Source organism: Lepisosteus oculatus, unplaced genomic scaffold, assembly GCF_040954835.1.
Source record: "Lepisosteus oculatus isolate fLepOcu1 unplaced genomic scaffold, fLepOcu1.hap2 HAP2_SCAFFOLD_45, whole genome shotgun sequence".
NCBI classification, from domain to species: Eukaryota; Metazoa; Chordata; class Actinopteri; order Semionotiformes; family Lepisosteidae; genus Lepisosteus; species Lepisosteus oculatus.
In genome coordinates, this window is record NW_027167988.1 from 464,587 (window position 1) to 486,019 (window position 21,433).

At 48.3% G+C, this 21,433-nt stretch overlaps 10 non-coding genes and 1 pseudogene across 10 annotated transcripts; 5 read left to right on the plus strand and 6 right to left on the minus strand.

Annotated features, from left to right (window-relative positions):
- The first annotated feature begins 2,601 nt into the window (after nt 1–2,601).
- LOC138229543 (U5 spliceosomal RNA) lies at nt 2,602–2,718 on the plus strand. Its single transcript, XR_011185953.1, has one exon. It is a non-coding gene; the product is annotated as a U5 spliceosomal RNA (small nuclear RNA).
- A 230-nt stretch (nt 2,719–2,948) lies between these two features.
- Nucleotides 2,949–3,090, plus strand: LOC138229499 (U4 spliceosomal RNA). Its single transcript, XR_011185910.1, has one exon. It is a non-coding gene; the product is annotated as a U4 spliceosomal RNA (small nuclear RNA).
- Nucleotides 3,091–5,900: 2,810 nt separating this feature from the next.
- Nucleotides 5,901–5,974, minus strand: trnat-agu (transfer RNA threonine (anticodon AGU)). The gene has a single exon. It is a non-coding gene; the product is annotated as a tRNA-Thr (tRNA).
- A 771-nt stretch (nt 5,975–6,745) lies between these two features.
- Nucleotides 6,746–6,864, minus strand: LOC138229599 (5S ribosomal RNA). Its single transcript, XR_011186009.1, has one exon. It is a non-coding gene; the product is annotated as a 5S ribosomal RNA (ribosomal RNA).
- Nucleotides 6,865–8,671: 1,807 nt separating this feature from the next.
- LOC138229399 (U1 spliceosomal RNA) lies at nt 8,672–8,835 on the plus strand. Its single transcript, XR_011185819.1, has one exon. It is a non-coding gene; the product is annotated as a U1 spliceosomal RNA (small nuclear RNA).
- Nucleotides 8,836–9,470: 635 nt separating this feature from the next.
- LOC138229330 (5S ribosomal RNA) lies at nt 9,471–9,589 on the minus strand. The gene has a single exon (XR_011185761.1). It is a non-coding gene; the product is annotated as a 5S ribosomal RNA (ribosomal RNA).
- Nucleotides 9,590–10,882: 1,293 nt separating this feature from the next.
- Nucleotides 10,883–11,024, plus strand: LOC138229463 (U4 spliceosomal RNA). The gene has a single exon (XR_011185874.1). It is a non-coding gene; the product is annotated as a U4 spliceosomal RNA (small nuclear RNA).
- Nucleotides 11,025–16,482: 5,458 nt separating this feature from the next.
- trnag-gcc (transfer RNA glycine (anticodon GCC)) lies at nt 16,483–16,553 on the minus strand. Its single transcript has one exon. It is a non-coding gene; the product is annotated as a tRNA-Gly (tRNA).
- Nucleotides 16,554–17,453: 900 nt separating this feature from the next.
- LOC138229391 (U1 spliceosomal RNA) lies at nt 17,454–17,617 on the minus strand. Its single transcript, XR_011185811.1, has one exon. It is a non-coding gene; the product is annotated as a U1 spliceosomal RNA (small nuclear RNA).
- Nucleotides 17,618–19,424: 1,807 nt separating this feature from the next.
- On the plus strand, nt 19,425–19,543 carry LOC138229319 (5S ribosomal RNA). The gene has a single exon (XR_011185750.1). It is a non-coding gene; the product is annotated as a 5S ribosomal RNA (ribosomal RNA).
- Nucleotides 19,544–20,179: 636 nt separating this feature from the next.
- On the minus strand, nt 20,180–20,360 carry LOC138229438 (U1 spliceosomal RNA; annotated as a pseudogene).
- Between the last annotated feature and the right edge of the window lie 1,073 nt (nt 20,361–21,433).

Consider the following 21,433-nt stretch of genomic DNA (forward strand, 5'->3'; position numbering starts at 1 on the left):
CTCTCCGTCTGGCAGCAGCCTTCCTTCCCTCAGCCATGAAAAAGGCCTTTGTCCTCATCTTCACCTCCTCCCACCACTCTCCTACTGACCCGTACAGACACTGCAAGGACAGCCACTGTGATAGTTTCTCCTTGTAGCGGGATACTACCCCCTCGTTCTCTAGCAGCTTAGTGTTGAGTTTCCAGAGGCCTGGGCCAAAGACAGTCCCGCCCTGGAGTTCCACTCTACACCCTAAAGCCTGATGATCTGAGAAGAAGACAGGCTGAAGAGTGACCCCAACAACTTTCACTCTCTCTGAGACAAAGCAATAGTCAATTCTGGAGCTGCTATTCCTCCTTGACCATGTATATCCTGCTGTTGTGGGATATATACATCTATATGTGTCTGAGAGTTTAAAGTCTTGAACTAAGTTTTGCAGGGCCAGTGAGCTGGAATCCAATTTTATCGGAGAGCTAGACTGCCTGTCTGTGTGCTCTAAGATACAATTAAAATCCCCTCCCACTATCACGTCTGTGCTACTTAACAATAGGGGAGAGAGTGCCTTGAGTAGCTCCACCCTTCCTCCCACGTCAGTAGGACAATACACATTGATTAGCCGCAGGTTAACGGTCCCCCATTCCACATCCACACACAGCAACCTGCCATCTATGACCCTCTGAATACTTTTCAATTTGAAAGCCCATCCTTTGAAAAGAATGGCCACGCCAGAGGCTCTGTTGTTATTGTCCCCTGACCAAACAGAAGGCCCTTTATCCCACCTATCTTCAAAGGTTTTATACCTCTCTTGATAGGCTAAAGCACACTCCTGCAACATCAACACATCTCCCTCTCTCTGCTGGAGGTAATCAAAGACAGACTGGCATTTAACTCTGTCATTGATACCTCTGGTGTTAAGAGAAATTATGTTTAGATCCATATTACATAAGAAAGTGGAACCAGTCTTTACAAAACACATTTCTCTTCGGTCTCACCTGTTACCTTCTTCTTTTTCTTTTTCTTCTTACCAATTTCCTGCCAGCCATCCTCTGAATGAGCCTTCATCAGGGTGGCAGCAGTAAAAGCATTCACGGAGTCCATTTCAAGGAAGGGGGTAGAAGGAGGGGTGGAGGGGTTCCAGCTGTCCCCATCGCCATGCTCTCCTTCCTCCTCGCTCGGGGAGAAAACAGAGTCATTTTTCCTTTTCCTCAAGTCCAGCTCCTGGGAGCACTGAGGGGAAAGGGGTGCAGCCGATGCACCAGTCTCCTCTTCCCCCTCACCCACCAGCTGTTGCAGATCCTCCGTGATGGACTGGATGGAGGAGAGGAGGGCATCTGTAGCACTTGCAGAGTCTAAGAAAAGCAGCTCCGCTGAATCCTGGGTATCGTCGCTGGACCCGCTCCACCGGGGGGCCCCACACTGGCCCTTGTTCTGAGGAGCAGGAGTGGGGGAGGGGTCCTCGCTGTTCTCGGGGGTTTTCAAACCCTCGTGCTTGTCTGGTGCAGTCTGCGGTTGTGGGAGCGTAGTGGATTTCTCTTCCACCGGCCCCGGAGCCACAGCAGGACTGATCCTGGCTGGAGGCTGAGAGTCTTTGTCCAACAAGGGTTCTTTGTTTGACTTGTTGTTTGCTTTGGCTTTTCGGGCCGGTTTGGCTGAAACAAGCACTGCCTCATCCTTTCTCATTTTGAGTTTATTGGCGTAGGCGTGAGGGCAGTTCTTAAAAACGTGTCCTTCCGAACCACATAAATTGCACTTTGGCAGCATTGAACAGTCAGAGGCTAAATGTCCCTGTTTTCCACAGGTCTTGCAGCATTTCACAGTGCAGGACGATGCCAGGTGTCCCACAGCACCACAGCGCCGACACAACTTTGGTTGTCCCACATAAAAAACATAGCCATTGCAGGCGCCCAGCCGGATCGTAGAGGGCAGGTGCCTTAAGCCTCCATTTACATTGTCCGGTAGCAAGCGAACCTCGAATTTCCTTGCTCCTGTTTTTAAACCGTCAACATCTCTAACCTCAGTTCCATGGTGGACGGTGCAGTACTGCTTAAGCCAGGTGTGAATGTCCTCCGTCTTTGCCAGTTCCGAGAACATAACAACATGCACCGTTTTCCTCTCTCTCTGTGTCAGAGGCTGCAAGTTGATCTTCTCAAGGGCAGGAACTTTCCCTTTTTTTGCCTCAAACACATCCACACATTGTTCAAACAGAGAATAGGTAGCAAAAACAACCTCAAATGCTTTCTGACCTGGGAGAGCGAAGATGAAATCCAAGTGCCGAGGTTCAAAGCCAAGTTCCTTCTGTAACACTTTTCTGCTGAACTGCATACGATCCATGAAGAGGTCATCCAAAAGCTCAAAACGTACAGCATTGTTGCGGGATCCAAAGGTTGCCATCTCAAACTGCAAAACAAACACTGCTTCCACAAAACAAGAAAACAATCCAACTACTCCAACTACAGGCTGATCAAGGTATCTCCCCTGCCAGGTAAGCCGAGAGCCGCAGGCGATGAGCCCGGAGCTGAACGGGCCCCACTGGCTCATTTGTAAGGCCAGGTGCATTGCCAACCACGACCGGCAGGGCAGAGGCTTTGAAGGCGGCCTGGGCTCCTGCAGCTGTGCTGCCACGCACTCTGGTTTCTCTTCATCTCGTACAAATCTTTTGCCTTTTACTAAAGATTTCCATGGAGAGGAGCATGAATGAGTTCCATACAATTTTTGTGCTTCCCTGCCTTCGGGTGGGGCGCAGCTGGGCTGGTCAAAGAGAGAAAACAAAATCTCTCACAATCGCTCTTATTATGGCGACTGTGGCCGTCTGCTCTGTGAGTCCTCGGTCTCCGCCTGTCTGATTGGCGCTCTTTTCTTTGGGGGGCGGGAAGTGTCCGGCCGCAAATATGAAGCGTTACAGCAACGACATGCCATGAGACGATTGATAACGATTTCCATAGGATCCCCGCGGTTGCCTGGCAACCGTCAGCTTTGCGCAGTGGCAGTATCGTAGCCTGTGAGGTATAGCCGAGGCGCGATTATTGCTAGTTGAAAACTTTTCCCAATACCCCGCTTCCGCCGGTTTGCAATACAATCGTCGAAAGCAATTTTTGACAGTCTCGTCAGTGCGTGACATAGTCTTGCAGGCATCGTGCTGTCTAACTGCAATACTATACCGCTGGAGGAAAAAGCCCGGGTTCAATGAGCCTTGGAATGTGACTAGGAAAGTGAAGCCTTTTGAAAGAGGTAATGTCAACGCTTTTTTAACAGAGTACCAAAAAAGCGTCTTTTTTGAAAGCCTGGGCACTGAGCATTGTTGGTTCAGTGGTAGAATTCTCGCTTCTCACGCGGGAGGCTCTGGTTCGATTCCCAGCCAAAGCAGTGGCTTTTGCAGCGAGCGGCTCCATCACTTGCATCCCTTTGCAACTCGCAACTGAAAACCCACTGAAGCTAAGAAGGTGTGAGCCATGTCAGTACCCGGATGAGGGTGAGCTACAGGGAAAAACAAAGTTTCCAGCTGGAAGCGGTGTTAATGGTGCCGGCGGGGGGGTGCTCACCCTGAGGTCTGTGCGGGTCCCAATGCCCCAGCATAGTGACGGAGACGCTGTGTTGTAAAAGGGTGCTGTCTCTTGGATGAGATGTAAAACCGAGGTCACAGCGCTCTGTGGTCATTAAAAATGACCACCAAAACCTTTGACAAAAGCTCTTGGTAATTGATGGTCTTCAATAATGCTTCTCCTTTAGGTACATTTTAAATCAGCTGAAAAATGCTGTGAAATGGGGGGTCACTTCACGCCAGTGTAGGATTTGGGTTACAAGAACTATAAAACTGCACGAGAAAGCCCGTACACTGAATTACACGGCTTTCAATTCAAAGGAGGGCAAAAGAAATTCCCTGAGTTTGATTTTTTGCAGCACAGAGAGGATTGCTGTCGTGAGGCTGGTTAGCTCAGTTGGTTAGAGCTAATAACACCAAGGTTGTGGGTTCGAGTCCCGTACGGGCCAGGTCCTTTTCTCCTCTCTTACAAAAGCTGTTAGGTTCCTTTCCGTGGTGAGATGGGTTGTCATGCAACGCTGCTACATAGTGCCGACAGACAATTAAATGACAAAAATGAAGAGAGTTAAAGCAGCTGGAAAGATTTTCTTACAACTTTTGAGCTGACACAGTTTTGGAAAATGTTTTCTTCACGCTGCACTGTACCACATAGGCAGCCAAGAGTCTCCAAAACAAAACAGAATTGACAGTCATATAATGTCCATTAACCCCGGTTTTAAACACAGCATCATGTCTGCCATCATAAGAATATGAGTCCAATATTTTAGAATATAGTCAGAATGTCTTCTAACCTTACCTGTGGTGTCTTTAATCCCTATTGCTAAATGCATGATGTACGTACTGCATACATGTGTCTTGAGAATGAGGAATGGGCCCCTGAGACATTTACCTGTTTCACAAATGATCGTATTTTACTAGAGATTCTGTTTGGGATTCAGATGTGCATTCGGACAGCAATCCCTTTCAAGAAATGATACGTTCTGGATGAGGTCAAAGGTGCTGGAACACTGTATTTAGGATGTATGTAAGCAGTGAAGTAGTGCAACACACTGGATCATTATATTATTAGAATCTATTCTACTTAAATTATTACATTCTACACAACTTGAGCTCTCAGCACCGTACTGAGCCCAGGTGTTTTTCTAAAGCTGTCAGGTGCAGTTCATTTACATGAAGGAAATCTCTTACTGGGTACGATTACAATGCAGTAAGTAGCACAGACTACTTAGGGAGTAGGCTGATGTGTTTAAAAACAACCAGCGCCAGACAGGAGTCGAACCTCCAAACTCCTAATCCATAGTCAGACACATTATCCATTGCACCACTGGCCCTCGTGTGACACTGCAGGGCTGTAACCCAGTGAGCTTAGCACTGCAACTAGTAAAATATTACCCCCGGTCCATTCTTTTCCAAAAGTGAGAAACACCTGTTTTCTACATTTTGTCTGTTTTAAAACCATATCTCTTTAAACCAAACCAAGAGTTTGTCTTTTGCACTGATATTCTGATTCATTTCGATTTCAAAGAAAAAAAAAACATTACCTTCCAAAGCATCATAAAATTGTCCCTTCCTCCAGACTCTACTTCTCTCTTGTAGTAGTACAGCAGACCTTTCCAGGTGAGAAGATCACAGAGTCCGAAATGAGCTTCCTCCATCAAGCAAAGTACCTGAACTTGACTCTGTCATCATAAAAGCGCCCCTGTAATAAAGAAATTAAATCCGAAATCAAGAGGGCAGTTGCCTACTGAAGTTCAAGAAGTCATAAATTTTAACCTAGCAACATATTAAAGGCTGCATCTATACAATTACGATTCTAGAAATGCTCACCAGATTACGTTTTAAGAAAGAACTGCGCCTCAGGTTCCGCCGAGATCTTAACTCGGATGGCAGGATTCAGAGGCTGGAGTGTGGAATGATGGCGCACGGAGGGTCCACATACTGTGGATCCCTCAGTGATCTTCCGCGTGTTCAAACCGCCAGCGTGTGACTCCCCTATCCCCCTGACCTCATTGCTCTGCTCTCGCCTCTGTGCAGCTGAGCCCGACTCATGGTAAAGTGAAAAAAATATGCCCTCAACGTGAGATTTACTCTGGAGTGAGGATAGTTGTTACCTTCTTATCGTTGAAACGGATGTATGTGATGTGGCGACTAGGTTCTTCTCCATTAGCAGGCTTAAGGTTAAAGAAGTCATTGCTGACTTCTTTTTTTTTTGCCAGCCGCGAGCGCTGATTAGCGAGGTTTGTATTTCATGTTTTGCAAGTTGCATCCATTTTAAGACAAACAAGTCGTTCAAGACAGGAAATGAATACTTGCATTTAATTAAGTCTAGACGTATGCGGTTGTCCATAATGACCAGTTCTGTTCGAGAACACAGAACAAAAAAAGGCACCGCTGGGATTCGGACCCAGGATTTTCTGTTTACTAGACAGGCGCTTTAACCAACTAAGCCACGGCGCCCCGGGAGTGCTGTCCTTTTGCAGCCACTTGGACACACCACTCAGACACATCTGCATTCGGTGTGTGCTCCGCCTGCTCGCTGAGCAAGTTGCCACCTTTACATACAATAGCAACATCGACACCAAGAGAAAGGATGACAAATGGCTTTTATCTGGAACTTTTCATGTCCAAGGAGCTCAATGTGCTTTCTGTGTACAACAGGGCCACTGAACTCCACACTGGCCACTGAACCACAGCAGTGGCTTGCTGGCTTGACATCTCCCAAGGAAAATGTTGAAATCGCATGTGGAACAGGAAAATGACCCTCGAGTATGAGGGAAAAAAAAGAAAAAGATCAACTGGAGTGCGCCAACCCATGTCAGGACAGCCCAGTTTCCTAGACGAGGTGGCCGAGTGGTTACTGTATGCTGAGTCTAAAGACAGTTTCACCCGTTTTCTGATTGCTCGGTTCTGTACCAGTGCAGACATGTCAAACAGTGAATGGCTGTACCTCTATTGTATCCGTGCTCAATGAATGAAATCGGTAACAAATGAATATATGTCTAGTTATACGAAAAACGAGTGGTTTATCGACTCATCTTCATTTGCAGATTTAGAGGCAGCTTCGATATTCGTTTTACAGATGTTTTTTTTTTTTGAATATGGGTCACACACATGCCACAGCAACAAAACATCTCTAGAGATGAGGCTATAGATCACCTTTCCATCCTGCAGGTTTTCCTCTCAAAGCCTACGGCACCAACGGCGACCCCTGCTGGCCGGGAGAGCAAAAGCTTACAGCACCTGGTATTCCCAGGCAGTCTCCCATCCAAGTACTAACCAGGCCCGACGCTGCTTAGCTTCCGAGATCAGACGAGATCGGGCGTGTTCAGGGTGGTGCGGCCGTAAGCGAAAGCCCCGCCGCCTGACTCGCTACTTGAAGCTGTGTGTGGCGGGGGTTCCGTGCCCCCCGAGCGGCACTGAAGGATCGTTCGTGTGCAACTCTTTGGAAAGGAGCTGCTTTCCAAATCGCATTGCGTGCCTGGATGTTGGCGAATGCGCTCCCTTGTGTTGGCTTGTCCCGCACTGGAGGAGGACAAACAATCTGCACGGAGGAGCACCAGGCAAGTCTTCACCAGACAAAAACCTCCAGTGCACAGCACTCTGGAAACATTTCGGGGCTTTCGCGTGTTTATTTCAGCACGTAAAGCGCACCGGTCCAACACGTCGGCCGGGCGCGCGGCGCCTCCGCCCTCTTGTGGGCTTGTGGCGTCAGAGCAAGAGGCTCCTTCTCGCTGCCCTTCCGCTGTGTTGCAGGGCCCCGAGAGGGAACCCGGAGCGCTCACTTTGTGGGGGGCGGGGGACCGCGTTCGCGCTCTGCCCCCGGTCTCTTGCGCGAGTACTAAATCTCACGGACAGGGGGGCCTCGTCATTGATTGTTACAGGTGAGACGGGGATTAGGAGGAGACCCCGACTGATGGGTAAAGGGGAGCACTAACACCAGAGGGACACCCCCGGCGTCTCTTTTTGAGAGACGCCCTGGGGTTTCCTAATGGCCAAGGAGGGTCGGGACCTCGGTTTGACGCCTCCCCCGAAGGACGGCGCCTGTTTGTGCAGCAGAGTGTCGCCATCAGGAGGCTGGGGCGTAAGAGAGCCACACAGCCCGCAGGGTGAGCGCTCCCTACTGGTCCCAGTCACACCTCTTGCAGGAGCAGCAGCAACCGGAGCTTTTCCGGGGTGGAATCTCCCATCCGGGTGCCGGCCAGGCTCACACCTGCTGGGCTGCCCCGGGGGTGAGCCCAGTCGAGAGTCGCAGGGCCAGATCTAGTCACCGGGGAGAAACGATACAAGTGAAGGATTGCTCGGCTCTCGGCACTTGAAAAGACCGACAAATGTCTCGTTCCCGCCGGAGCTGAATGTAACCGCATGTGTGGTGTCGTCTTCTTCCCCCGCCCCGCTGTGTTTGCTGTATTGTCTCTGAAGCCGGCCCCCCCGAGACGAGACGGGCTGTTCCTGTGCCCCAATTAACACTTTACAGGTGCCATTCCCCGGCATTGTGGCCATTGTCGGTGCTCACACGCGATAAGATAAGGCGGAGGAGAGCGGGGCATGCCCAGCGGCAGACATTCAAGGAGGGGGCAGTGCGAGGTGAGGTGAGGTGCGACACGCCGGAGCCCCGACGCAGCTAATGCGGAGCACTTGTTGGACTGGCATCGAAAGGACGTGTGCGCACGGAGCGAGCCTTCCCTGCGGCGGAGCGCGGGAACTTTCTCCCCCCCTCCCGCTGCAGGAGTTGTGTGCACTGCAGCGGTGCCGAGAGAAAAGCACAGAAGGCAGCAGGCTCTGGAGAGCAGGTTAGAGACGGAGCCTTGTGGGCAGGCGAGCAGGCCCGTTTTTTGGAAATTGCTGAAAAGGTTTGTTCGGTGTGTGGCAGGCGCACGTCGCGAGCTTGCGTGGCGATCTGCCGGTCTGGAGTTATGCAAATGAGGCCGAATTGCATCCCGGGACATGCTGCGAATGCGCAACGGCGACTGCAGATGTGTAGGAAACGGCGCGCTCGTTTTCTCGTTTTGCCCACACTTTTGAGTGTTAGTGTGGCGTGTGAGTGTGTGAAAGAGTGGGCCCAGCAGGAGGCGGTGGCGTGCGGGGCGAGGAGGTGGCCTAGGCTGCGCGACTTGTGCTGTGGGTGCGGGCCGCTTGCAGGGGCCTGTTTAACTCCTACTTACCTGGCAGGGTAGGTACCTTGATCAAGAAGGAGGTTCACCCAGGGCGAGGCTCGGCCATTGCACTCAGGCTGTGCTGACCCCTGCGAATTCCCCAAATGTGGGAATCTCGACTGCATAATTTCTGGTAGTGGGGGACTGCGTTCGCGCTCTCCCCTGATGTGCTTGATCCAAAATCAGATACGAGAGGGTTAGGACACCACGAGCTGCGTGGCTGCGGAAGGATCCCGGTTCGACAGGAGTGGACGCCGCTGCTGGTTCTCGCTGGCTTTTAGTTAGGGGTCCGGAGAAGCATCTCAAGCTAGTTCCACTACTCCTTCCGGACGTTCATTCCCTTTTCAAAGTCAGTCGTTTTGCTGTAGTCTGCGTTCTTTAGGCTGATTATCGAGGTTAGCCTTTATTTGGTCATGGGGGGCCTCGGTACTGTATGCTGAGTCTAAAGACAGTTTCACCCGTTTTCTGATTGCTCGGTTCTGTACCAGTGCAGACATGTCAAACAGTGAATGGCTGTACCTCTATTGTATCCGTGCTCAATGAATGAAATCGGTAACAAATGAATATATGTCTAGTTATACGAAAAACGAGTGGTTTATCGACTCATCTTCATTTGCAGATTTAGAGGCAGCTTCGATATTCGTTTTACAGACGGGTTTTTTTTTTGAATATGGGTCACACACATGCCACAGCAACAAAACATCTCTAGAGATGAGGCTATAGATCACCTTTCCATCCTGAAGGTTTTCCTCCCAAAGCCTACGGCACCAACGGCGACCCCTGCTGGCCGGGAGAGCAAAAGCTTACAGCACCTGGTATTCCCAGGCAGTCTCCCATCCAAGTACTAACCAGGCCCGACGCTGCTTAGCTTCCGAGACCAGACGAGATTGGGCGTGTTCAGGGTGGTGTGGCCGTAAGCAAAAGCCCCAGCGCCTGACTCGCTACTTGAAGCTGTGTGTGGCGGGGGTTCCGTGCTCCCCGAGCGGGACTGAAGGATCGTTCGTGTGCAACTCTTTGGAAAGGAGCTGCTTTCCAAATCGCATTGCGTGCCTGGATGTTGGCGAATGCGCTCCCTTGTGTTGGCTTGTCCCGCACTGGATGAGGACAAACAATCTGCACGGAGGAGCACCAGGCAAGTCTTCAGTGCACAGCACTCTGGAAACATTTCGGGGCTGTCGCGTGTTTATTTCAGCACGTAAAGCGCACCGGTCCAACACGTCGGCCGGGCGCGCGGCGCCTCCGCCCTGTTGCTGCCCCTGCAGCTGCTTCACTTTTCCCTTTAGTTGCCATCGATTTTTTTGTAGTGCTATACATATACGATTGAGGTATCTTAGAGTTCTCCTTCGAAGACCCAGCACTCTCTTTTCTTTTCCCAGTGTTACTCATATCGGACTTTTTAAACCTAAAAAAAAATCGTTTTTTTTTCTTTCAATTAAAACTGAAGTTTAAACAACTAGTGTTAAGTCCTTATTTTTCTGTAGTCAAAAAAAGCAAAAATTAACATTCAGGTCATGAAAAACTCAAAAAAAACTCCCCAACCACTAAACTTTACCTCCCACCTGAGCGCCATCTTGAACGCCCCTACCACCAGAGAATGCTCACGATTTCGGAAGCTGTCTCCGGGACGTGCTGATTCCACACATCCTGAATAAATCATGATATTGTTAGTTGCTGTAGCTAGACGTTCAAATGAGTTTCATGGCCAGATGGACTGTTTCCTCCAGCGGTATAATATTGCAGTGAGACAGCACGATGCCTGCAAGACTATGTCATGCTAAACGCCACAGATTGTGTTTGTCCGTTCGTGTCAGTCGTCCCGCAGCCACGGGAAGTGGGACACAAACATGCTGCAATGCTTTCAAGACGTTAGGATTTGTTTGTGCAACATCCAAGAAGAGTACTTGTGGCTTGAATGTGAACTGTACGTGCCCGCCCCCTTTCCTCTGTAGTGCATGAGTTCCTCCCGGCATGCCCTTCGTCATTGTTCTGTCATCTTGTATTTAAAGGGTTGTATTTCTGCTGCTGAAAATAAGCAACGGTTTTCTCACAACGCCCTTTGTTCCCAACGGAGCCCTTGTCTGTCATGAAATTCTTCAAAACCTCAAGCTAGAAGAAGAAGAAGACGACAAATATGAAGCGTTACCGCAACGACATGCCATGAGACGATTGATAACGATTTCCATAGGATCCCCGCGGTTGCCTGGCAACCGTCAGCTTTGCGCAGTGGCAGTATCGTAGCCTGTGAGGTTTAGCCGAGGCGCGATTATTGCTAGTTGAAAACTTTTCCCAATACCCCGCTTCCGCCGGTTTGCAATACAATCGGCGAAAGCAATTTTTGACAGTCTTGTCGGAGACTGAGCAAGGTGTTTAAAGACAGATTTGGTCACGGTGATATCATGGTAGAAAGAAACGAGCTTGTTACGTGTCAACAGGAACGCTCTTTAGCTCTTTCAGCTTTATGCAGAGAACAGCGTCTGTCGAGATTACTTTTGTGTCAGCGCGAAACGCCGTGTGCTGTCAGTATGATTTCATATTGCTCATAGCGGCGCCTGGCTTTTGTCTGTCAAACGTTAGGTTGCGCTTCTTCATGCTGCATCGTCGGCATGAGTGGAGCATTTTAAACGTCTGTACTTACTGCGCCCCATAAGAAATCGTTTGTCCCCATTCAAAAGAGATTGTGCGATGTCCTGCAGCGTTCGCAAAGCAAACCTTTGACAGTTTGAAAAGAGGAATTTATTCTGCTTCCTGTGCGTGCAGTAGTTACAAAGTTGAACGTCTTTACACGATCTGCTGCAGTTTTCAGTGGGTGGGCTTTGTCAAATGGCTTGGAAAAACGCACTGTGTTTCGGCTCGGGAAACATCATGAGCAGTGTCCTGCATGTTTTCTGTGTATAGCTGTCTTTTAACGCATACAGAATTCATTCGAAATCATTGATTTCTCCAATTAACAAGGGTCCCTTTTTGAACCTGCCAGAAGCATCCTTTCAATGTAACAGATTTACTCCGGGGAAGGGCAGCATGACATTGAGAGTAGCTCAAGCTTTCAGCACCTTTATCTGACTGCATGTATGCAGACACTGCTCAGAATCCCCTGTAAGATTCTCCTTCAATTCCGTTTTGCAGTGCTTTAGCTCTTTCAAAAGGCTTCGCTTTGCTAGTCACAATCCAAGGCTCATGACAGCATTTGAAAACATTCGCAACTGCGTTGGCCGGGAATCGAACCTGGGTTAACTGCTTTGAAGGCAGCTATGCGCAACACTGGCTCGCTCCAGAATAAATCTCGCGTCGAGGGCATATTTTTTTCCATTTTACCGTGAGTCGGGCTCAGCTGCACAGAGGAGAGAGCAGAGCAATGAGGTCACGGGGACAGGGGAGTCACACGCTGGCGGTTTGAATATGCGGAAGATCACTGAGGGATCCACAGTATATGGACCCTCCGTGCGCCATCAGTCCGCACTCCGGACTCTGAATCCTGCCATCCGAGTTAAGATCTCGGCGGAACCTGAGGCGCAGTTCCTTCTTAAAACGTAATCTGGTGAGCATTTCTAGAATCGTACTTGTATAGATGCAGCCTTTAATGTGTTGCTAGGTTAAAATTGATGACTTCTTGTATTTCGGTAGGCAACTGCCCTCTTGATTTCGGATTTAATTTCTTTATTACAGGGGCGCTTTTATGAAGACAGAGTCATGTTCAGGTACTTTGCTTGATGGAGGAAGCTCATTTCGGACTCTGTGATCTGCTCACCTGGAAAGGTCTGCTATACTACTACAAGAGAGAAGTAGAGTCTGGAAGAAGGGACAATTTTATGATGCTTTGGAAGATAATGTTTTTTTTTCTTATACTGAAAATGAAAGGTAGTTGTTTCTATATGGACTCAGTCTTTGGAATTTGTATATTTATATATTTCAGTGAACCCTCAGCCATTCCTTCTGTATTGTAATTCAATTTCTCTTTTAAAATTCCTTCCCCACTTCTAGGACCTGCAGTTGCTGAACTCCACAATGGCTTCTATTGGAAAGTCTGTGACTGAGACCAAGTAAGTGTTCACTTTTTTATGAAACCATTATTTATTTAGGAGCAATGAGCAATTCTTATATAAATGCAATAAAATCATTATGCTCAAACTATGAGAGAGAAAATTAAGGATAATTTAAGAAATCAGTCTTAGCTTGTTTCTATACACAGATGGTATTATTTATTTTCAAAGGAAACCCGCGCGGATTCCCCTGGTGTGCAAGATGTACCTGAATACTCTTGATCAGCTTCCTGCTCACTTGAAGAGGGCGTGTATGAAGCACGCCACGGCAGAAAAGATCAGGATGGCCTCTCAACAGGCGAGGGAGGACATGATGAATCACCTGAAGAACGGGGTCATCGTGGATTACCACAGAATAGAGATCGTGTCTGGTGAGGCAAACAGGATAGTGGTTGTAAGACTGCTAGAGTCCTTGGGCCTTTTTGTACATGGGAAGCCTGAAGACACATTGGCAAGGTGAGATATTTTTAATCTGTAAGGCTTCTGTAGTTTCTTTTTGAAATCATTGTTACAACATATTATGTAAAAGCATGTTGAAAAGAATCTACCTGCATTCCAGCGGCCCTGAGCAAGAGGCCGCTGTCCAGGAGGAAGAGATGCCAGAGGCTGCTCTAGAAACTGAAACAGAAGCGGATAAGGAAGGGGAAGATGTGAGCTCTGAAGAACTCTATCAGCAGTAAGACTTTTTTATTTTTCAGATGTATCTATTTTTTACTAAAATTCTAATTTGTCTTATAGGTATAAAATGTTTAAACCGGTGTTTTATATCCTTACAGGCCCTGAGTAGTTAAAAAGTATCAGCAGGCCGGAAGAGAGTGGCCCAAGCTGGACTCTATAGAAAGCACTCCCTGGATGCTCCTCTCCTGATTGGATTCAAACAGTACCTTACCAAGGATCTGGGAGTGGCAAATTATTCTCAGGAGGTATTTATTTTTTAAAGGCATTTAAAATTAAGCAATGGTATCTTCATTGTAAATGTTTTTATTTCTTAGCTTAAAATTCACCCATGTGAAATGATGTCAGCCATAAACATCATGACTTTTGTCTGTCAAAATATATTATATAATATATTTCCTACCTGAATCTATTCTACTTAAATTATTACATTATACACAATTTGAGTTCATTTTAAAAAGTAAAAGGTAATGAAAGGAATGCATTTTCATAAGAAAGATAATACCGATATGCATGTGATAATCTTCCTTATATCATGTAGTGCATCATTTGGACACTTTGTGGGCTTCAAATACAAAGAAAATCATGTTCTATGGTACAAGATAAATACAAAACTTAAGCTTCTTTATAAAGCATAAGCAATCATTTATTACATCGCTTCTTGAATTAAATCTTTTGACAAGAGGTAAGACTTCTGTTACATTTAAACCCATGTTTAGCTGTGTTTTTTAGATTTAACTGAACCAATTTCTGTGTGTGATAATGTCCTTGAATTCTGACAACATCACACTAAATTACATGATATAAAACAGCTAATGTTTCTAGAGATAAAGTTTCTGAGATGCTTCTAATTACTTTTTATTACCAGGGACAGTTTAATTCACCTTGTACAGTACTGTAAGACCAAGATACTTTTTTTAAAAGTTATTTAACATTTTATAGAACTTTGTCTACTATGGCAACATGATGTGCTTGGTGAAACTTGGAAAAATACTGCTTGGCCACTTATCTTAAGATAAAGATAGGATAAAGGTTTATCTTTTGCACCTACCTGACCCCCAGGGAAGGCCAATGCTTTCTAAGTTGATGGTTCCCTACAGTAGACTGTACTTTAATTTCAAAGGTAATGTATATTGACCCAAATCAGTTTTGGAATCCAATCTACTGACGAGATGGAGCACATCCTTTTTTCAGGATTTTAGCATCATACGTTTGGTATATTTAGTCCCTAATGCTGAAAGAAATGATCATAGAACATTTGGACACTTTGTGGGCTTGAAATACAAAGCAAATCATGTTCTATGGTACAAGATAAATACAAAACTTAAGCTTTTATTTTAATTAGATTTGTTTATAAAGCATAAGCAATCATTTATTACATTAATATATGTGAAAATAACATTTTAGCATCATACGTTTAGTATATTTAGTCCCTAATGCTGAAAGAAATGATCATAGAACATGACATCTAACCTTACCTGCGGTGTTTTTAATCCCTATTGCTCAATGCACGGTGAAAGCATTCCATACATGTGTCTGACAATGAGGAATGGGCCCCTGAGACAGTCATTTGCCTGTTTCACAAATGATCGTATTTTACTAGAGATTCTGTTTGGGATTCAGATGTGCATTCGGACAGCAATCCCTTTCAAGAAATGATACGTTCTGGATGAGGTCAAAGGTGCTGGAACACTGTATCTAGGATGTGTTTGCAGAGACTGTGTGTCTCCTGCTTCAACGCAGTGATAAACAGATGTGCTCCTTTAATTTATTGGTACATGCCCAGGGCAGTAAGCAGTCTGAGGATTTATTTCCAGATGGCATAGAGCAGTGAAGCAGTGAAGTAGTGCAAAACACTGGATCATTATATTATTAGAATCTATTCTACTTAAATTATTACATTATACTCAATTTGAGTTCATTTTAAAAAGTAAAAGGTAATGAAAGGAATGCATTTTCATAAGAAAGATAATACCGATATGCATGTGATAATCTTCCTTATATCATGTAGTGCGTCATTTGGACACTTTGTGGGCTTGAAATACAAAGAAAATCATGTTCTATGGTACAAGATAAATACAAAACTTAAGCTTTTATTTTAATTAGATTTGTTTATAAAGCATAAGCAATCACTTATTACATTAATATATGTGAAAATAACATTTTAGCATCATATGTTTAGTATATTTAGTCCCTAATGCCGAAAGAAATGATCATTTGTTTAACATGCACGGGTCTGTCTCAAAGGATGCAATACTCCTGAAGGGTCTCAAACCCTACATTTCGGATGCCTAGCTGTATCCCTCACATGTGGCACCTCAGAATGACTTCTAACCTTACCTGTGGTGTATTCAGTCCCTATTGCTCAATGCACGGTGTACATAGTGCATACATGTGTCTTGAGAATGAGGAATGGGCCCCTGAGACAGTCATTTGCCTGTTTCACAAACAGGGACCTGGACCTAGACCTGGCCCGTACAGGGCTCAAACCCGCGACCTTGGCGTTATTAGCACCAAGCTCTAACCAACTGAGCTAACCGGCCTCACGACAGTGCTCCTCTCTGTGCTGCAAAAAATCAAACTCAGGGAATTTCTTTTGTCCTCCTTTGAATAGAAAGCCGTGTAATTCAGTGTACGGGCTTTCTCGTGCAGTTTCATGGTTCTTGTAACCCAAATCCTACACTGGCCTGAAGTGCCCCCCCATTTCACAGCATTTTTCAGCTGATTTAAAATGTACCTAAAGGAGAAGCATTATTGAAGACCATCAATTACCAAGAGCTTTTGTCAAAGGTCTTGGTGGTCATTTTGAATGACCACAGAGCGCTGTGACCTCGGTTTTACATCTCATCCAAAAGACAGCGCCCTTTTACAACACAGCATCTCCGTCACTATACTGGGGAATTGGGACCCGCACAGACCTCAGGGTGAGCGCCCCCCCGCCGGCACCATTAACACCGCTTCCAGCTGGAAGCTTTGTTTTTCCCTGTAGCTCATCCTCATCCAGGTACTGACCTGGCTCACACCTGCTTAGCTTCAGTGGGTTTTTAGTTGCGAGTTGCAAGGGGATGCAAGTGATGGAGCCGCTCGCTGCAAAAGCCACTGCATTGGCCGGGAATCGAACCCGAGCCTCCCGCGTGGCAGGCGAGAATTCTACCACTGAACCACCAATGCTCAGTGCCTGGGCCTTCAAAAAAGACGCTTTTTTGGTGCTCTGTGCAAAACGCGTCGACATCTGCTTCCAGCTGCAAAATGCCATTTGCGGACGCTGAAGAACTTATTTCCAAGGCAGCAGGTACAAGCGATTGGGCGTTTTAAAACCACCAGGATTAGCAAAGAGGCGCGCTTCTTTGCTTGTGCCGAAACACACCATCTGAAGGCGGACAACGTAGTCGGCAGGATTGGAACCTGTGCGGGAAGACCCCAATGGATTTCTAGTCCATCGCCTTTACCACTGAGCCACGACTACAGCAAACCCCACCGCCGCTGCGTTCTTGCTACAATCTTACCTGGATCGCGAGGCGCCGGCGGAAGCCTATTTCAAAGTCGTTCTCCGTTTCAAAAAAACATTTCCAAAATACAAGCCTTGCAGACAGACACACCTCAGAGGACTTAAGGGTGGCTTCATGTCGGAATGATAAAGTCTCCCCGTCCGGACATGAAAATGCCACTTTGTTACACACAAAAAAAGAATCAACAACAGAGAAATGCCCACAAGCATTTGAAAAGCCGCACCACGTCGCACTTGAAATAGCTCTTACATTAGTGGTAGACGCAGAAATCGCCTTTTTATTTATGCTCTTATCAAACTGTCAAAGGTTTGCTTTGCGAACGCTGCAGGACATCGCACAATCTCTTTTGAACGGGGACAAACGATTTCTTATGGGGCGCAGTAAGTCCAGACGTTTAAAAAGCTCCACTCATGCCGACGATGCAGCATGAAGAAGCGCAACCTAACGTTTGACAGACAAAAACCGGGCGCCGCGACGAGCAAAATGAAATCGAACTGACAGCACACGGCGTTTCGCGCTGACTCAAAAGTATCTCCCGTATCTGATTATGGACCAAGCACATCAGGGGAGAGCACGAACGCAGTCCCCCACTACCAGAAATTATGCAGTCGAGATTCCCACATTTGGGGAATTCGCAGGGGTCAGCACAGCCGGAGTGCAATGGCCGAGCCTCGCCCTGGGTGAACCTCCTTCTTGATCAAGGTATCTCCCCTGCCAAGTAAGTATGAGTTAAACAGGCCCCTGCAAGCGGCCCGCACCCACAGCACAAATCGCGCAGCCTAGGCCACCTCCTCGCCCCGCACGCCACCGCCTCCTGCTGGGCCCACTCTTTCACACACTCACACGCCACACTAACACTCAAAAGTGTGGGCAAAACGAGAAAACGAGCGCGCCGTTTCCTACACATCTGCAGTCGCCGTTGCGCATTCGCAGCATGTCCCGGGATGCAATTCGGCCTCATTTGCATAACTCCAGACCGGCAGATCGCCACGCAAGCTCGCGACGTGCGCCTGCCACACACCGAACAAACCTTTTCAGCAATTTCCAAAAAACGGGCCTGCTCGCCTGCCCACAAGGCTCCGTCTCTAACCTGCTCTCCAGAGCCTGCTGCCTTCTGTGCTTTTCTCTCGGCACCGCTGCAGTGCACACAACTCCTGCAGCGGGAGGGGGGGAGAAAGTTCCCGCGCTCCGCCGCAGGGAAGGCTCGCTCCGTGCGCACACGTCCTTTCGATGCCAGTCCAACAAGTGCTCCGCATTAGCTGCGTCGGGGCTCCGGCGTGTCGCACCTCACCTCACCTCGCACTGCCCCCTCCTTGAATGTCTGCCGCTGGGCATGCCCCGCTCTCCTCCGCCTCATCTTATCGCGTGTGAGCACCGACAATGGCCACAATGCCGGGGAATGGCACCTGTAAAGTGTTAATTGGGGCACAGGAACAGCCCGTCTCGTCTCGGGGGGGCCGGCTTCAGAGACAATACAGCAAACACAGCGGGGCGGGGGAAGAAGACGACACCACACATGCGGGTACATTCAGCTCCGGCGGGAACGAGACATTTGTCGGTCTTTTCAAGTGCCGAGAGCCGAGCAATCCTTCACTTGTATCGTTTCTCCCCGGTGACTAGATCTGGCCCTGCGACTCTCGACTGGGCTCACCCCCGGGGCAGCCCAGCAGGTGTGAGCCTGGCCGGCACCCGGATGGGAGATTCCACCCCGGAAAAGCTCCGGTTGCTGCTGCTCCTGCAAGAGGTGTGACTGGGACCAGTAGGGAGCGCTCACCCTGCGGGCTGTGTGGCTCTCTTACACCCCAGCCTCCTGATGGCGACACTCTGCTGCACAAACAGGCGCCGTCCTTCGGGGGAGGCGTCAAACCGAGGTCCCGACCCTCCTTGGCCATTAGGAAACCCCAGGGCGTCTCTCAAAAAGAGACGCCGGGGGTGTCCCTCTGGTGTTAGTGCTCCCCTTTACCCATCAGTCGGGGTCTCCTCCTAATCCCCGTCTCACCTGTAACAATCAATGACGAGGCCCCCCTGTCCGTGAGATTTAGTACTCGCGCAAGAGACCGGGGGCAGAGCGCGAACGCGGTCCCCCGCCCCCCACAAAGTGCGCGCTCCGGGTTCCCTCTCGGGGCCCTGCAACACAGCGGAAGGGCAGCGAGAAGGAGCCTCTTGCTCTGACGCCACAAGGCCACAAGAGGGCGGAGGCGCCGCGCGCCCGGCCGACGTGTTGGACCGGTGCGCTTTACGTGCTGAAATAAACACGCGAAAGCCCCGAAATGTTTCCAGAGTGCTGTGCACTGGAGGTTTTTGTCTGGTGAAGACTTGCCTGGTGCTCCTCCGTGCAGATTGTTTGTCCTCCTCCAGTGCGGGACGAGCCAACACAAGGGAGCGCATTCGCCAACATCCAGGCACGCAATGCGATTTGGAAAGCAGCTCCTTTCCAAAGAGTTGCACACGAACGATCCTTCAGTGCCGCTCGGGGGGCACGGAACCCCCGCCACACACAGCTTCAAGTAGCGAGTCAGGCGGCGGGGCTTTCGCTTACGGCCACACCACCCTGAACATGCCCGATCTCGTCTGATCTTGGAAGCTAAGCAGCGTCGGGCCTGGTTAGTACTTGGATGGGAGACTGCCTGGGAATACCAGGTGCTGTAAGCTTTTGCTCTCCCGGCCAGCAGGGGTCGCCGTTGGTGCCGTAGGCTTTGGGAGGAAAACCTGCAGGATGGAAAGGTGATCTATAGCCTCATCTCTAGGGATGTTTTGTTGCTGTGGCATGTGTGTGACCCATATTCAAAAAAAAAAACCTGTCTGTAAAACGAATATCGAAGCTGCCTCTAAATCTGCAAATGAAGATGAGTCGATAAACCACTCGTTTTTCGTATAACTAGACATATATTCATTTGTTACCGATTTCATTCATTGAGCACGGATACAATAGAGGTAAAGCCATTCACTGTTTGACATGTCTGCACTGGTACAGAACCGAGCAATCAGAAAACGGGTGAAACTGTCTTTAGACTCAGCATACAGTACCGAGGCCCCCCATGACCAAATAAAGGCTAACTTCGATAATCAGCCTAAAGAACGCAGACTACAGCAAAACGACTGACTTTGAAAAGGGAATGAACGTCCGGAAGGAGTAGTGGAACTAGCTTGAGATGCTTCTCCGGACCCCTAACTAAAAGCCAGCGAGAACCAGCAGCGGCGTCCACTCCTGTCGAACCGGGATCCTTCCGCAGCCACGCAGCTCGTGGTGTCCTAACCCTCTCGTATCTGATTTTGGACCAAGCACATCAGGGGAGAGCGCGAACGCAGTCCCCCACTACCAGAAATTATGCAGTCGAGATTTCCACATTTGGGGAATTCGCAGGGGTCAGCACAGCCGGAGTGCAAAAATGACTCTGTTTTCTCCCCGAGCGAGGAGGAAGGAGAGCATGGCGATGGGGACAGCTGGAACCCCTCCACCCCTCCCTCTACCCCCTTCCTTGAAATGGACTCCGTGAATGCTTTTACTGCTGCCACCCTGATGAAGGCTCATTCAGAGGATGGCTGGCAGGAAATTGGTAAGATGAAAAAGAAAAAGAAGAAGGTAACAGGTGAGACCGAAGAGAAATGTGTTTTGTAAAGACTGGTTCCACTTTCTTATCTAATATGGCTCTAAACATAATTTCTCTTAACACCAGAGGTATCAATGACAGAGTGAAATGCCAGTCTGTCTTTGATTACCTCCAGCAGAGAGAGGGAGATGTGTTGATGTTGCAGGAGTGTGCTTTAGCCTATCAAGAGAGGTATAAAAGCTTTGAAGATAGGTGGGATAAAGGGCCTTCTGTTTGGTCAGGGGACAATAACAACAGAGCCTCTGGCGTGGCTATTCTTTTCAAAGGATGGGCTTTCAAATTGAAAAGTATTCAGAGGGTCATAGATGGCAGGTTGCTGTGTGTGGATGTGGAATGGGGGACCGTTAACCTGCGGCTAATCAATGTGTATTGTCCTACTGACGTGGGAGGAAGGGTGGAGCTACTCAAGGCACTCTCTCCCCTATTGTTATGTAGCACAGACGTGATAGTGGGAGGGGATTTTAATTGTATCTTAGAGCACACAGACAGGCAGTCTAGCTCTCCGATAAAATTGGATTCCAGCTCACTGGCCCTGCAAAACTTAGTTCAAGACTTTAAACTCTCAGACACATATAGATGTATATATCCCACAACTGCAGGATATACATGGTCAGGGAGGAATAGCAGCTCCAGAATTGACTATTGCTTTGTCTCAGAGAGAGTGAAAGTTGTTGGGGTCAATCTTCAGCCTGTCTTCTTCTCAGATCATCAGGCTTTAGGGTGTAGAGTGGAACTCCAGGGCGGGACTGTCTTTGGCCCAGGCCTCTGGAAACTCAACACAAAGCTGCTAGAGAACGAGGGGGTAGTATCCCGCTACAAGGAGAAACTATCACAGTGGCTGTCCTTGCAGTGTCTGTACGGGTCAGTAGGAGAGTGGTGGGAGGAGGTGAAGGTGAGGACAAAGGCCTTTTTCATGGCTGAGGGAAGGAAG